This window comes from Arachis ipaensis, chromosome B09, assembly GCF_000816755.2.
Source record: "Arachis ipaensis cultivar K30076 chromosome B09, Araip1.1, whole genome shotgun sequence".
Classification (NCBI taxonomy): Eukaryota; Viridiplantae; Streptophyta; class Magnoliopsida; order Fabales; family Fabaceae; genus Arachis; species Arachis ipaensis.
This window is the reverse complement of record NC_029793.2, coordinates 28,932,549-28,947,024: the sequence shown is the minus strand read 5'-3', so window position 1 is coordinate 28,947,024 and position 14,476 is coordinate 28,932,549. Positions and strand designations below refer to the sequence as shown.

At 37.9% G+C, this 14,476-nt stretch overlaps 1 long non-coding RNA gene across 1 annotated transcript in view; it reads right to left on the bottom strand.

Moving 5' to 3' along the window:
• Positions 1 to 14,138, bottom strand: part of LOC107615297 — a 38,014-nt gene extending 23,876 nt beyond the window's left edge. Inside the window, exon 1 of the long non-coding RNA XR_002353644.1 lies at positions 13,737 to 14,138. This is a non-coding gene — a long non-coding RNA (uncharacterized LOC107615297). The remainder of the gene's footprint in view (positions 1 to 13,736) is intronic.

Genomic DNA, 14,476 nt, shown 5'->3' with positions numbered 1-14,476 from the left:
CGGCCCATACAGAGTAGAGAAGGCTGAACCGTACGAAGTTTATCACCTAAGCCATCCTTCAAGCTCTGAACTTATTAAGGTTAATGGACAACGCCTGAAGCTGTACCATGGTGAGAAGGTGCAGAAAAATAAGGAGCTTGAGATCTTCTGCTTGGAAGATCCCCACATAGCAGCAGATTGAGCTAGCGGAGCGTCCAACTTACGGACGTTAAAGCAAAGTGCTTGGTGGGAGACAACCTACCATGGTATGATCGTTCTTTTCTTTGTTTTCCCTATTCAATAACTCTTCTCTTTATTAGTACTTTCGTGCATTTGCATCTACATGCCTTTATATTTCTTTAAAAAAAAAAACTTTCGCCACGCGACGCGATCACATCAGCGACGCGTCCGCGTCGCAGAGGGGGTGGAGAAAAAAAATAAATGAACAGAGAGTTCGGTTGGAGCATGGCTGGAGGCGTGCCAATGGCACAAATCAACCCACACGACCGCATCCCTGACGCGTTCGCGTCGCATGGGAATCATGGCCTCCCACGCAACCGCGTGCCCTGAGTTTTCGACGTAAAAGGGTGCACATCAACATTTTATGCGAGCGTGATGCTGGATTGGTGCTGGAGGCACAATCATTGTCACGCGACCGCGTCACCGACGCGGCCGCGTCATCTATTTTCTGGCGCACCCTCACGCGGTCGCGTGACCCACGCGATCGCGTCACTCCAATTTGGCAATTAAATTAAAATGAACAGAGAATAGTGCTGGAGCGAGGCTGCACTCGCGCCAGCAGCGTAACACGGGTCACGCGACCGCGTGATCGACGCGATCGCGTCCCCTTACCTGACGCGCACCCACGCGAACGCGTGTCCCACGCGGCCGCATCGCATGCGCCGCACAGCTCAACCTAAATTGCCAGATTATCTTATCTTTCTCTCTTCTAAATCCTAATTTTCTTTTCCCTCCTTATTTCTTCTTCCCCCCTTCTATCTCACCTCTCACTCTATATGTCTCTCACCGCCATTAACAAGGTTTTACCTTCTTCTTCCTTCTTCTCTTTTCCATCATTCTTATTATATTATATACATTTTTATTTTCTTTTTCTTTCCTTTTTCTTTTCACTTTTGTATTTTATTTTCTTCTTTCCCTTTTTACATGGTGCTAGAAAATTTTTAAGTCATCATCCCTCATTATATGCTTGTGGATTATTGCAAATTGTTTGGCAATTATTTTTCTCCTATTTAAGGGATTGCTTGCATGTTCATCTTCATATTTTCTATACCCTATTCACCATGCATGCTATGTGTTTGTGAAAAAGCTCATGTGGCATTATGCACTTCTCTATGATTGCTATACTATTCAATGCTTACTTTTCACAACTTTCCCTTATTATTTTATTAATTGAATTTAATTGTCAATACAAACGTGATGGTTTGTTACAAAGTATTGCTTGGTCTATGCTACTCATGCCCTTTGCCAGCATGCCAATAAACACCTTACATTCATTTGTCTTTACATGCACTAGCTATTTTCCATAGTTGGCTTCTCACACGTACTCGCGAGCATGTGATAATGTCAGCATATCTTCATGTGCATCCATCACCCTCTTTTCCGTTTTCCTTCCTTGCTGTATATCTCTTTGAATTTAATTTACTTTCTCTTCCCTTCTTTCAGGATGGCCACCAAGAAAGGAAAGGAGAAAGCAACTTCCAGACCACCAGCAAGAAGAGGAACTAAAAGAGCATTAGTGGCAGAGCCTTCTTCCACCGCAGTCAAGCCCTCAACAAAAAGAATTAAGAGGATAATAAAGGTTGACGAAAAGGAGAAAGCCTTTCCAGCAAAGGACACTGCGCGATTTTCCAATCACTACTGTGAGCAGATGTTCCCTATCCTGGCAGAAAGGAATTATAACAATGAATACCTTCTTATCCTCCCATCCAATATTGCTACCTTTGTTGAGCCGCAAATTGAGCGAAGACAATGGGGTTTCCTACGGAGACAGCCGAGGCAGGTCAATCTTTCTTGGGTAGTTGAGTTCTACTCCAACTTCTACATACCGACCCTGCAGTCTGTTTATGTCCGGCAGAAGCAAGTCCCTATCACAGAAGAGGCCATTCAGCAAGCTCTGAGTCTTCCCCCTATTCCAGCAGGAATGGACGCTTTTCAAGAAGTACCTGGCAGTCGTTGGATCTACAGATACCACCGTACCCGCCCTAAGAGAATCTTGGCTTCAGCACTTACCTTGGAGGCTCGCGTATGGGCACAGATCATGTCCCATTACGTCTTTCTGAGCACTCATGAGTCCTCCCTCACTGCAGACATGGCTGTTCTACTATGGTGCATCCTTACAGACCAATCTCTGAATCTCGCAAGACATATCCGGAATGCTATGGAACACGTGCAAATTGTGGACAACTTACCTTTCCCCGCCCTGGTCTCAGATCTTGTCTCAGCAGCCGGAGTCTCCTACAGAGCTGAGGACACCAAAGCCATGCTTCCACGGGATGATCAGTATGTCCCTAACGGGAAATACCTCAGACTCTCAGTAGCCACTACAAGCCTTCCTACTGCTCCAGTTGAAGATAATCCTTCTTCAACACCACAAGCATCTACAACTGAGAAATTGCTCCAGCAGATAATCGAACGGTTGGATCGGCAAGAACAGAAAGCAAAGATGAGAGAGCGCCGTAACGAGCGCCGATTCAAACACCTCAAGGAGCTACTCAAGGGATGCTTCAGAGACTCAGACACCCCGGACTCCACTTTCTTTACCAGCACAGGGAGTCATGACGGCCCTGACTATGGAGATACTGCTACCAGCCCACCCCTGTTCCTGATAGATGGCACTGAGGACGGTGCAAAGCCTTAAGTGTGGGGAGGTCGGTCAGTACCTGACTTCCGGAGGTAATTTCTCTTCTCTAGCACCAATAATTAGGATATTTTAGTTAGATTTTCTTTCCTTTATAGAATAGAATAAATTGCATAGGTTAGGATAGTTGCATGCATGTTCTACTTGATTGAAAAGACAATAAGTTTCTTTTAAAAATCTATCTTTGGAACAAAATTTCACTAATTTTTCAAAAATTCTTATGATAAATTTGCTTGAGTTGTATTTGGAACATGATATTTGAGTTAAAGAACACACAACCTGTGAAAAGTTTGAGCCTTTATGAATGGTTACATTATTTAACCATAATTATTTCATTTCTGTGTGTTTACTTCTCTATGATTGTAATCTATATTTTTTTTATCTTATATGTCCAATAGTTATTATATTTGCATGCTTGCACATGATTGAGGCCATTATTTGTTTAAACTCACTCATCCAAATTAAGCCTACCCTTTTCAATTACCTTTGTTAACCACTTTGAGCCTTTAATTCCCATTTGTTCGATATTTTATCACATTACTAACCTTATGTCGAAAAACAATTGTATATCCCAAATTGAATCTTTGGTTAGCTTAAGATAGAATTGTGTGTGCTAGTTAAGTATGGGAAATTGTGGGAACAAAAGTTGTTAAGGGAATGTGTCATAAAAATTTAAGGGGAATTTGGATACCTACTCATGTGAAATTATAAGAATGAAAAATCTATGTGCATTGATAAGCTTTATTTATAAAAAAAAATGAAATGAAAAATCAATAAATAAGGGGACAAAATTACCCCAATGTTGAATTCAGAAACCAATTTTCTTATCTTATCTTCTCTAATCCTTATTTTTCTTATCTTTTCTTATTTCTTTCTTCTTCTTTTCTTATTTTTTTTCACCTCCATTCTATTTTACTTAATTTATTTGCATATTTCATTCATTGTATTTTAATTTTGTGCATATTTTTCTTTTCTTTTCTAAAATTATTATTTTTCCATTGGTGTCACTTGTTCATATTCAACTGTTGCATCTTTTCTTGAATTATTTTGGTGCTAAGTAACTTGTTTTACACTATGGGATGATATTAATTATCTGCCAATGCCAATCTTTTATGATACTTGCTCTTCATTTGCATTGACATGAACTTATATTGATATTTTCATTACCCACACACCTCCCCTTTGTTGTAAATTTTGCACCACTGGTATGCCATGGCTTCTATTGTTTTCTCACATACATGTTGAAGCTTTCATGTAAATTGAGACCCTCATTTTTGGCATTAACCAACCCATGTTTTATTTGTTTTCTATCTTTGCTTTGGGTTACTTTCCTTCCCTTTTTCTTTCAGGATGGTCACCAGGAAGAGAACCAGAAGACGTTTGCATGGGAGAGACACACAAGTTCCTACGCACATTCCTTGATGAGAAAAGCATCAGTTGAAGCAACCCGTCCACTCGCACATCTTAGCATGCACCAAGGACGGTGCAATCTTTAAGTGTGGGGAGGTCGATACTGACTTCCAGGGGTTAGTTACTTTCTTTTCAACACCAATATTCCATTTTCTTTGTTTGTTCATTGTTGCATTTACATATTTGATTGCATGTTTGTTTTTATGCATTTAGTTACTACTTGGTTGAAGTAATATTTTCTTTTCAAGAAATTTTTATAGTATTTCACTAATTTAAATTGAAAAAGTTTTTTGTTAAACTTGTTTGAAGTTGTATTTGGAACATAGTTTAAAAAGCTAAGAACACACAACCTGTGAGATTTTGAGCTTATTTATATGGTTACATTATTTAACCATAAATTTTTATTCCTGTGTGTTTTCTTCTCTATGATTGCAATCTTTACTGTGTTTCAGTCTATATGTCCAATATTTAGTGTATTTACATGTTTGCATATGATTGAGGCCATTGTTTGATTTTAGCTCACTTATCCCAAATAAGCCTACCCTTTAAATCACCTTTGTCAGCCACTTTGAGCCTTTTAATCCCCATTTGTTCTGTATTTTACCACATCACTAGCCTTAAGCAGAAACACAATTAAATATCCCAATTGAATCTTTGGTTAGCTTAAGATAGTATGTTAATTAAGTGTGAGAAAACTGTGGGAACATGGGTTAATAAGGGAATGTGTTATATTTTTAATTTGATAAAATATTTGGAATTTGGGTACCTACTCATGTGAGACTAGAAAAATTAAAAATCCATGTGAATTGATAAGTTATGTTTATTTTTCTATTTAAAAAAAAAAAGAGAAAGAAAAAAAGAAAATAAAAAGAGCAAATTAAATAAGGGGACAAAATTACCCCAAAGTTAAGTTAATGAAAAAAATCAATGCACATGTGATAAATTAAAAAGAAAAGTTGATACATGAGTATGTGATGCAAAAGTGGAAATTATGGGTAACTAGGCATGAATTTAAAAGTATATAGAGTATATGTATATTAGGTGAGAGCTTAGGTTAGTCAAAGATTCATATTATAGCTCACTTGACCATACATGTACCCTTACCTTTACCTCAGCCCCATTACAACTCTGAAAAGACCTCATGATGTTTGCATTGGTATACTAAATATTTGTTGATTGGTTAGATGAAGAACAAATTTTAGAAAGCATGACTAGAGAAGAGTAGAGTGATTGACCCTATACACTTGAGAGATTAGAGTGATATACACTACTAGTAAGGGTTCAAGGCTTGATTCTATGTTCCCTGCTTTCATGAGCTGTCTTCTTACAAGTTTACTTGTTTTTTATTGTATGATTTGAATTAGTGAAATCTGATTTATGTTTGTCTTGGAGAACTTGTTTGCTTTCAACTAAATAGGTAGAAACATTTTGCATTTAGTTATATTCATACAGATAGGTTACATTTCATACATTCTATCATTCCTCTTCACTCCTTTATAGCTTCTCTTGAGCTTAGCATGAAGACATGCTATTGTTTAAGTGTGGGGAGGTTGATAAACCACTATTTTATGGTTTATCTTGTGCTCAATTGAGTGGATTTTATCAACTCTTTACCCACTTATTCATACTATTTGCATGGTTTTACATTTGCCTTCCTAATTATGTGCTTTGATTGAAAACATGCTTCTTTGGCCTTAAGTTCCCTATGTTTAATCCTCTCTTATTACCATTAGATGCCATGATATGTGTGTTGAGTGATTTCAGAGATTACAGGGCAAGAATGGCTCAGAGGATGGAAAGGAAGCATGCAAAAGTGGAAGGAATACAAGAAGTTGGAGAAATTGCTAAGCTGTCCAGCCTGACCCCTTCGCACTCAAACATCTATAACTTTAGCTATAGAGGTCCAAATGACGCGGTTCTAGTTACGTTGGAAAGCTAACATCCGGGGCTTCGATTTGATATATAATTTGCCATAGCTGCCCCGACGTTAGGTGATGCGAACGCGTTAATGATGCGCCCGCGTCGCATCTGCAAACTTCAATCCACGCCACCGCGTGGACGACGCCTCCGCGTCACCTTCCCGTGACCTGAACGTAACAGAAATAGCTGGGAGCGATTTCCAGGCTGTTTTTGACCCAGTTTTCAGTACAGAACACACAGATTAGAGGCTATAAAGTGGGGGAATGCATCCATTCATAACAAGCATTCATATTCACAATTTTAGGATTTAGATGTAGTTTTTAGAGAGAGAGGTTTTCTCCTCTCTCTTAGGATTAGGATTTAAGATTTCTCTTAGTTTTAGGAGTGCCTCTGAATCCCAGGTTCAATGTTCTTTTTATTTATTTTTCTAATTTAATTTATGAACTTTTCCATGTTAGAATTGATATCTTCATTTAATATAATTTGAGGTATTTCAGAATTATGATTGCTCTCTTTAATTTATTAATGCTCTTTGTTTATCCAAATTATTTTCATTCAAGTAGACTTTTTTCCCTTTTGGCTTTGGTTGAGTCATTGGAGACACTTGAGTTATCAAACTCATTGTTGATTGAAAATTGGATTTCTTCATTTCATTAATTCAATTTCCAATAACTCTAGCCTTTCCCAAGGAAAGACTAGGACCTGAGGAATCGAAATTAATTCATCCACTTAACTTACCTTCATAGTTAGAGGTTAAGAAAGTGGGAGAAAAATCCAATTCTCATCACAATTGATGAGGATAACTAGGATAGGAATTCTGATTTTCATACCATGCCAAGAGTTTATTTTATTATTTTATTTTTCTTATCATTCAACATACTGCTTCCTTACTTTCTAAAACCCCTAATTTACAAGATTCATAACCAATAATAAGAACATACCTCCCTGTAATTCCTTGAGAAGATGACCCGAGGTTTAAATACTCGGTTATCAATTTTAAAAGGGGTTTGTTACTTGTGACAACTAAAACGTTTGTAAGAAAGGTTGATTGCTTGGTTTAGTAACTATACTTGCAACAAGTATTTACTATAACTTCTAAACCATCAATCTTCAAGTTCTTCAGTGGGGTAGGTGGGAATTTTGTGGGGTCCACAGATCTAGAGGGGTCACGGACTTAGCATCCCTGCTCCATTTAGGCGTGCAAAACACCCTTAGAATGCATGTCTAGCGTTAAACACCAGCTTGCTGCTTGTTTCTAGCATTTAACGCCAGCTTTTCTCCCATTCTTGGCATTAAATGCCAATTCCATGCTCTGTTCTGGCGTTAAACGCCAGTCTGGTGCTTGTTTCTGGTGTTTAACGCCAGCTTGATGCTTCTTTCTGGCGTTAAACGCCAGTTTGATGCTTCTTACTGGCGTTTAAACGGCAGTAAGCTCTTCCTCCAGGGTGAGCTGTTTTTAATGCTATTTTTTATTCTGTTTTTGATTTTTCAGTAGTTTTTGTGACTTCGCCTGATCATCAACCTAAAGAAAATATAAAATAGTAATGGAAAATAAATAGATATAATTAAATAACATTGGGTTGCCTCCCAACAAGTGCTTCTTTAATGTCAATAGCTTGAAAGTGAGTTCTCATGGAGCTTCACAGAAAATCAGAGCAGTGTTATGGCCTCTCAACACCAAACTTAGAGTTTGGTTGTGGCCTCCCAACACCAAACTTAGAGTTTAAATGTGGGGGTTTTGTTTGACTCTGTTCTGAGAGAATTTTTTCATGCTTCCTCTCCATGGTTACAGAAGGAGAACCTTGAGTCTTAAATACAAGGTAGTCCTCATTTAATTGAAGGACCAATTCTCCTGTGTCAATATCAATCACAGCTTTTGCTGTGGCTAGGAAGGGTCTGCCAAGGATGATGGATTCATCCTCATCCTTCTCAGTGTCTAGGATTATGAAATCAGCAGGGATGTAAAAGCCTTCAACCTTTACTAACACGTCCTCTACTAGTCCATAAGTCTGTTTCATTGATTTGTCTGCTATCTCTAATGAGATTCTTACAGCTTGTACCTCAAAGATTCCCAGTTTCTCTATTACAGAGAGTGGCATGAGGTTTATCCTTGACCCAAGGTCACACAGAGCTTTCTCAAATGTCATGGTGCCTATGGTACAAGGTATGAAGAACTTTCTGGGATCTGGTTTCTTCTGAGGCAATGTCTGCCTCATTAGTGCACTCAGTTCATTGATGAGCAAGGGGGGTTCATCCTCCCAAGTCTCATTACCAAATAAACTGGTATTCAACTTTATGATTGCTCCTAGATACTTAGCAACTTGCTCTGCAATGGTGCCTTCATCCTCTTCAGAGGAAGAGCATTCATCAAAGCTCATGAATGGGAGAAGGAGGTCCAATGGAATCTCTAGGGTCTCTGTATGAGCCTCAGATACCTTTGGTTCCTCAAAAGGGAACTCCTTTCTGTCCAGAGGACGTCCCAAGAGGTCTTCCTCACTAGGATTCACGTCCTCCTCCTCCTCTGGGCATTCGGCCACACCAAGTAAGGTTATGGCCTTGCACTCTCTCTTGGAATTTTCTTCTGTGTTGCTTGGGAGAGTACTGGGAGGAGTTTCAATAATCTTCTTACTCAGCTGACCCACTTGTGCCTCCAAATTTCTAATGGAGGACCTTGTTTCATTCATAAAACTTAGTGTGGTTTTGGATAGATCAGAGACTATGGTTGCCAGGCCAGAATGGCTCTGTTCAGAATTTTCTGTCTGTTGCTGAGAAGATGATGGAAAAGGCTTACTATTCCTAAACCTATTTCTTCCACCATTATTATTGAAGCCTTGTTGAGGCTTCTGTTGATCCTTCCATGAGAGATTAGGATGATTTCTCCATGAAGGATTATAGGTGTTTCCATAGGGTTCTCCCATGTAATTCACCTCTGCTATTGCAGGGTTCTTCAGAAGATGCCTCTTTAGTACTGTTGGATGCAGCTTGCAATCTATTCAGACTCTGAGAAATCATATTGACTTGCTGAGTCAATATTTAGTTCTGAGCCAATATGGCATTCAGAGTATCAATTTCAAGAACTCCCTTCTTCTGAGGCGTCCCATTGTTCACAGGATTCCTCTCAGAGGTGTACATGAACTGGTTATTTGCAACCATTTCAATAAGTTCTTGAGCTTCTGCAGGGGATTTTACGTGAAGAGATCCTCCTGCAGAATGGTCCAATGACATTTTTGACAACTCAGACATACCATCATAGAATATACTTATGATGCTCCATTCTGGAAGCATGTCAGTAGGACACCTTTTGATCAGTTGCTTATATCTTTCCCAAGCTTCATAGAGGGATTCTCCTTCCAGTTGTTTGCTCCAATTGCAGGAAGTGAGATGCTTCTTCCATAGAAGTTAGAAGATGGTGCAATAAAGTCACCAAGCATCTTCCTTGCATCTCCACTATTGTTATTATTTTCGGCCATGTCTCCTTCTTTTTCGAAAATTTCTGTCAGGCTTTCTCCAGAGAGTTGTGCTTTAGCTTCCCTTAGCTTCCTCTTCAGAGTCCTTTCAGGTTCAGGGTCAGCTTCAACAAGAATGTTCTTATCCTTGTTCCTGCTCATATGAAAAAGAAGAGAACAGAAAAGAAAATGTGGAATCCTCTATGTCACAGTATAGAGATTCCCTTTTGTGAGTAGAAGAAGAGAAGAGAAAAAAAATTCGAACACAGGAGAGAAGAGGGGGTTCGAATTATGAGTAGAAGAGAAGTGTTAGTAGATAAATAAATAAATAGAAAGAGATGAGAGGGGGAAGAATTCGAAAATTAAAAATAAAATGAAATAAAAATATTTTTTGTTTTTATTTTGACTATTAATTAGAATTCGAAATTTAAGAAGGAAAATAAAATTAAATTAAATTAGAATTTAAAACAAATAGTTAATTAAAAAGGAATTTTGAAAAAGTGGGGAAGAGTTTTCAAAAATTAGAGAGAGAAAATTAGTTAGGTGGTTTTGAAAAAGATATGATTGAAATAGAAAACTTTTAAAAATAAACCAAAAAGTCAAGTAGTTAATTGAAAAAGATTTGAAAATCAAATTTGAAAGGGTGAGAAGTTAGAAAAGATTTTGAAAAAGATATGATTGAAATTGAAAAAGATTTGAATTGGGAACTAAAAATATTTGATTTTGAAAATTGAAATTGATTACTTGACTAACAAGAAACTAAAAGATATGATTCTAAAATTTAAAGATTGAACCTTTCTTAATAGGTAAGTAACAAACTTTAAAATTTTTGAATCAATCACATTAATTGTTAGTAAAGATTTTGAAATTATAAAATGAAATTAAAAAAATTTTTGAAAATCATTTTAAAAAGTTTTCGAAAATATGAAAAAAAATGAGAAAGATTTGATTTTTTGAAAAGGTTTGAAAAAGATAGAATTTTTTAAATTGAAAATTTGACTTGACTAATAAGAAACAACTAGATTTTAAAAATTTTGAAAAAGTCAACTCAAATATTCGAATTTTATGAGAAGAATAAGGGAAATATATATATTTTTTTATTTTTGAATTTTTAATGAAGAAAGAGAAAAACACCAAATTGGAACAAAACATAAAAATTATGAATCAAAACAACTAATGCATGCAAGAACGCTTTGAATGTCAAGATGAACACCAAGAACACTTTGAAGATTAAGATGAACATCAAGACTTATTTTTGAAAATTTTTAAGAAAAGAAAAACATGCAAGACACCAAACCTAGAAATTTTCAATAATTAGACACTAACAAATTGAAAATGCATATGAAAAACAAGAAAATGCAAAGATCAAACAAAGAAGATTATCAAGAACAACTTGAAAATCATGAAGGACATTATGCATGAATTTTTCAAAAATTTTTAAGAAAAATAAAAGAATGCAATTGACACCAAACTTAAAAATTGACACTAGACACAAACAAGAAACATCAAATTTTCGGTTTTTTATGATTTTATTATAATTTTGTTTGTTTTTTTTTTAAAAATTAATTTGAAAAATAAAAATAAGGATTTCAAAATTTCTAATGAGAATTCCAGGAATCATGCAATATTAGTCTAAAGCTCCGGTCCAGGAATTAGACATGGCTTACTAGCCAGCCAAGCTTTCAGTGAAAGCTCCGGTCCAAAACACTAGACATGGCCAATGGCCAACCACGCTTTAAGATACAAATCAGGCATACAACAGCTGAATTGATGAGAATAAAAAAAAGCTCTTGTGATGATGAGTTGAAACCTCGGTCCAAAAGATTAGACATGGCTTCACAGCCAACCAGACTTCAATAGATCATCATGAAACTCTAGAATTCATTCTTAAAAATTTTGAAGCCATAGAATAATTTATTATTATTTTTTTTCAAATTTTTTGAAAATAAAAAAACAAAAAGCTTAAAATTAAAATAAAATTACCTAATCTGAGCAACAAGATGAACCGTCAGTTGTCCAAACTCGAACAATCCCCGGCATCGGCGCCAAAAACTTGGTGCACAAAATCGTGATTGTTCATTCCTTGGTAACGGCACCAAAAAATTAATACGCACGTTCATAATCTTAGTTCTTTTTCACAACTTCGCACAACTAACCAGCAAGTGCACTGGGTCGTCCAAGTAATAAACCTTAGGTGAGTAAGGGTCGATCCCACAGAGATTGTCGGCTTGAAGCAAGCTATGGTCATCTTGCAAATCTCAGTCAGGCGGATTCAAATGGTTATGGTGAATTGATAGTTAAAATATAATTAAAATATAAAATAGGATAGAGATACTTATGCAATTCATTGGTGAGAGTTTCAGATAAGCGTATGGAGATGCTTTTGTTCCTTTTGAACCTCTGCTTTCCTACTGCTTTCATCCAATCACTCATACTCCTTTCCATGGCAAGCTGTATGTTGGGCATCACCGTTGTCAATGGCTACATCCCGTCCTCTCAGTGAAAATGGTCCAAATGCACTATTACCGCATGGCTAATCATCTGTCGGTTCTCGATCATGATGGAATAGGATCCAGTGATCCTTTTGCGTCTGTCACTATGCCCAGCACTCGCGAGTTTGAAGCTCGTCACAGCCATCCCTTCCCAGATCCTACTCGGAATACCACAGACAAGGTTTAGACTTTCCGGATCTCAAGAATGGTCGCCAATAATTCTAGCCTATACCACGAAGACTCTGATCATAAATCAGAAGGCTAAGAGATATGCATTCAAGCTAGCTTTCATGTAGAACGGAAGTGTTTGTCAGGCACGCGTTCATAAGTGAGAACGGTGATGAGTGTCACATAATCATCACATTCATCATGTTCTTGTGTGCGAATGAATATCTTAGAGAAGAAATAGGCTTGAGTTGAATAGAAAATTAATAGTACTTTGCATTAATTCATGAGGAACAGCAGAGCTCCACACCTTAATCTATGGTGTGTAGAAACTCTACCGTTGAAAATACATAAGAACAAGGTATAGGCATGGCCGAATAGCCAGCCTCCCCAAATGGCATATGAATTCGAAAATAGGGAAAAAGACCGATCCCTGATCAAGGATGATCAAAAGATGTAAAATAAATCACTAAAAATAGTTTTTATACTAAACTAGTAGCTAGGGTTACATAAGATAAGTAAATGATGTAGAAATCCACTTCCGGGCCCACTTGGTGTGTGCTTGGGCTGAGCATTGATCATTCATGTGTAGAGACTCTTTTTGGAGTTAAACGCCAGGTTGTAGCCTGTTTCTGGCGTTTAACTCTGATTTGCAACCTGTTTCTGGCGTTTAACTCCAGAATAGGGTAGAAAATTGGCGTTTGAACGCCAGTTTGCGTCATCAAAACTCGGGCAAAATATGGACTATTATATATTGCTGGAAAGCCCTGGATGTCTACCTTACAAAGCAATTGAGAGCGCACCAATTGGGTTCCTGTAGCTCGAGAAAATCCACTTTGAGTGCAGGGAGGTCAGAATCCAACAGCATCTGCAGTCCTTCTTCAGCCTCTGAATCAGATTTTTGCTCAAGTCCCTCAATTTCAGCCAGAAAATACCTGAAATCACAAAAAAATACAAACTTCTAGTAAATTCCAAAAATGTGATTTTTATTTAAAAACTAATAAAATTATATTAAAAACTAACTAAATCATACTAAAAACTATGTAAAAACAATGCCAAAACGCTTATAAATTATCCGCTCATCAGTCGCTAATCATCCCGGGTCGGATAACTCGACCCAGGGTATGAACATCAACCATTATCAAACAACATAAAAAATAGCAAACAATATATGAATCTGTATCAGATTTAATCAAAACTCAAAACCATTTTAAAACAAGTATCAACAATTCTAATTTAATCAAAACTCAACCATTATCAAACAACAGAAAAAACAGTAAATAATATATGAATCTGCATCAGATTTAATCAAAACTCAAAACCATTTTAAAACAAGTATCAAAAATTCTAATTTAATCAAAACTCAACCATTATTAAACAACACAAAACACAAAAAAAAAAACCTAAATCTCTGATCTAAAACCCTAAGCCAGAAAGCTAACATACTAGAAATCTGATATGACAGTGGTGACAAGCCGAGGACCAGGTCAGAGGAGGCGAGGAGCAGCGGCGATGAGGACAGACGAGCGAACCCAAAGAGTGAGAGGACCGACGAGCATACCCAGAGAGCGAGAGGACAGGACCTAGGAGCCTAGGACCGAGACCAGCAGCGACGACGGCTAGACGGAGCAGCAGCGGTGGTTAGAACCCAGGAGGACTGAAGAGCGACAGCGACTGCAACTCTGCGAGCGTGAGGGGTGAGGACGGAAGTGCGAGCGTGAAGGGTGAGAAGCTGAAGAAGCTGGAAACTTGAGAGTGGACTATGGGTGGAGAGTGGAGAGTGGAGACTGGAGAAGCTGAAGCTCTATGTTGAGTGGGAGGGAGGGAGTGAGTGACCGAGTGAGAGTGACAGTGGTGACTGGTGTGGTGAGGAAGCTGCAATTAGGGATTTAGGCGGTAGGGTTTCATTGGGGGTCGGGTTGGGTTGTGGGTTAATTGTGTTCTGGGCTTAAACATGCTCAACCTTTAAACCAAAAAAAAAAACCTCAACCCACCGGGTGTTCCGAAGTTTACCTGAAACTGTAGTTGATCTCGGACGAGATCTGCGGTGGTGGCCGGAGCTGATGTGTCCGACTTGTTGAACCTGGTGGTGATGCTGATCCTTGATCACCGGAGGGTGGTAGTACCTGCAAGAAACTCCGATGCTTAAGTTAGCATGGGCTTTTAGCAGGTTTTTTGTAGAATCA